Consider the following 2,816-nt stretch of genomic DNA (forward strand, 5'->3'; position numbering starts at 1 on the left):
TGTTCCCTTTCAAGTTAATATCCCTGTATTATAAAAATCAATAAACACACATTGAAAATAATTACAAAGATATAAATCTCTTACTTTGCAAAAATACGTGGTAATGCATGCATTTTTCTACCCAGCAACATTTACTGTGTGTTAAAATGATGTTCCATGCAATCTTAGGCAGAAGAAAATGTTTCCTAGGGAAATTTCAAACATCTACACAAGAAAAGAGAATACACATAATCAACATAACGATCTCAAGAATGGAATCAACAGAAATAAAATTGCCTCTTCTGGTTCTTCTGGGAGAATAGCTAGTTAAAGATAAAAATCAATGCTAGCAAGAGGGGTCGTTTTGTTAGCAAGGATCAACTTATTGCTGTTCAGTGGGTGCATTTGTTTATGGCTTTGCTACTAAAGCATTGCAGGATCAATGAAGTTGCCCCAGATTTCTTACCCTGTACAGCTACTAGTACCAGCCCCATGTGGGCTGGTGAGGTAGACAGCATGGAAACGCAGGCCCTCATGGCAGGAGCTTGTTTCCTGGGCTCTGACCACTGCTTCCAAGGAGATCTTAAAGCCAGAGTTCAATGGATTCAGGCATTAGGATTCAGGAATTTTCCAAAGTGTGCTTTATGAGATACTCATTCAGGTCAATTAAATTTTAGAAATATTGCATCTTTATCCCCTTTTTGAAGAGTCACAAGGCATATTAGCATATTAAAGTCTCTAAGAAGTCTTTTGTAAAGATATATGCTTAAACTGGTTTAAGTCATAATCTCCAGATGTATTTGCCCAGAGGACCCTCCCCATATCTATTAACACCTCACAAAGCATTCTAGGGAACACACTCTCTTTAGCCATTTCTAGGGCTACTGATTCCCAGACATGAAGGTTAAACAAGAGAGAGGGAAGAGGGGCTCCATTCACGGATCACCTGCTGTGGGCCTAGCTTTGCTCTCTGGGCTCTCATGTACAATTTCATTTAATCTTCACAACAATCCTGTGAAATAATATCTTGTTATCCCCATCTAACAGATAAGGGAACTGAAAAATATATGTAAAATTGACTGAGAAAGAAGCTCACAAATAAGTGAAAAAAATCAGATTATAAATATATATATTTATAAATATATGCATATATTTATTATATATAGTCTATAATAAAGATTGTTAACTAGCAGGCTATAGGTTTTTTTGTGTTTTTTTTAAAACAAATTTATTTCTATTTTATTTATTTATTTTTGGCTGCGTTGGGTCTTTGTTGCTGCGCGCGGGCTTCTCATTGCAGTGGCTTCTCTTGTTGCAGAGCACGGGCTCTAGGCGTGCAGGCTTCAGGGGTTGCTCTCATTGCAGTGGCTTCTCTTGTTGCAGAGCACGGGCTCTAGGCATGCAGGCTTCAGGAGTTGCGGCACACAGGCTCAGCAGTTGTGGCTTGTGGGCTCTAGAGCACAGGCTCAGTAGTTGTGGCGCACGGGCTTACTTGCTCTGCGGCATGTGGGATCTTCCCGGACCAGGGATCGAACCCGTGATCCCTGCATTGGCAGGCGGATTCTTAACCACTGCACCACCAGGGAAGTCCCTATAGGTTTTTTAATTAAAAAAAAAAAAACTTTAGTTGTCAGTATTTAAAACCCAGGAGATTTCAAATTAAAGAAAAAAATAAACAACAACAGAAGCTTTAGCAATGAGAGGCCACTTCCTTTCGGTAATGTCCTAATGAGGCTAAGCAGCAGTTGCCCCCTCATTAAGGCCTGCAATCTCTACTTCCCCAAATCTCAGCTGGCTGGCTTGACTCACCTATGTGAGCTGTCTGGTTCATACAAACATTCAGGTGTGTGATGTCTGGTCTAAAAAGGCACACCGAAATGCTCTTTTTAAAAAAGTACTGTGAATGGTCCTAGGTTACAACCAGTCAGAACAGTTCCTGCCCTCTCAGAGCTCATACTGTAGCAGGAAAGACAAAAAATTATATAAGAAATTTCATAACTGCTTAGAAAGTATTAAGTTGGAAATATTAAAATGAGAAAACAAAGGGATACCTTGGGCATTCAGGATAGGAGCACACGAGGGAAGTGATTTTTAAGCAGAGAACTGAAAGATTAATAGAAGATGTCCAGGAAAACAAAAAGGGTAAAGTGTATTATAGGCAGACTCCATCAATAAATATTTATTGAGCAACCGCTACAAGCTTATAATCATTTGCGAAGACAAGACAACAGGCCATCGGTAAGAGCACACGCGATGTTGACTGGTATCAGGGTTAATCATGTGAACTGGGTACTGAGGCAAGGCGGTGCTCTTCCATAACAAAGTCACTCAGACCGGCAAGAAGAAGGCTGAGAAACAATATAATATGATAATAAGAGCAGACTGTTCCCAAATGCACTACAAATTCTGTTCCCATCATGCACAGGATCCCTGTGTCCAAGCCTCACACCCATAGGGAGCTTGCGTAGAAAGAATGTTCCAGGTGAGGCTGTGGTGGGGAGGTCACAGGGCCATGGGGACAGGTAGGCCAGGGAGCTTTGATACATCAGTGAATGATGTATCTGTTCCAGCACAGCTCCTGAAAAGTTAGATCCTCTGATCTTTCAGTTATGCCAGATCTTATCTTCCCAACCAAAAAAATAAAAATTAAAATAATATATATATAGAGAGAGAGAGAGCCTATATATAAATTAATTTTAGATTTATATTCAATCCCATGGCTCATGGGCCTAGCCGCTCCACGGCATGTGGGATCTTCCCGGACCGGGGCACGAACCCGTGTCCCCTGCATCGGCAGGCGGACTCTCAACCACTGCGCCACCAGGGAAGCCCAATCC

Source organism: Physeter macrocephalus, chromosome 4 (assembly GCF_002837175.3).
Source record: "Physeter macrocephalus isolate SW-GA chromosome 4, ASM283717v5, whole genome shotgun sequence".
In the NCBI taxonomy this organism is placed as follows: domain Eukaryota; kingdom Metazoa; phylum Chordata; class Mammalia; order Artiodactyla; family Physeteridae; genus Physeter; species Physeter macrocephalus.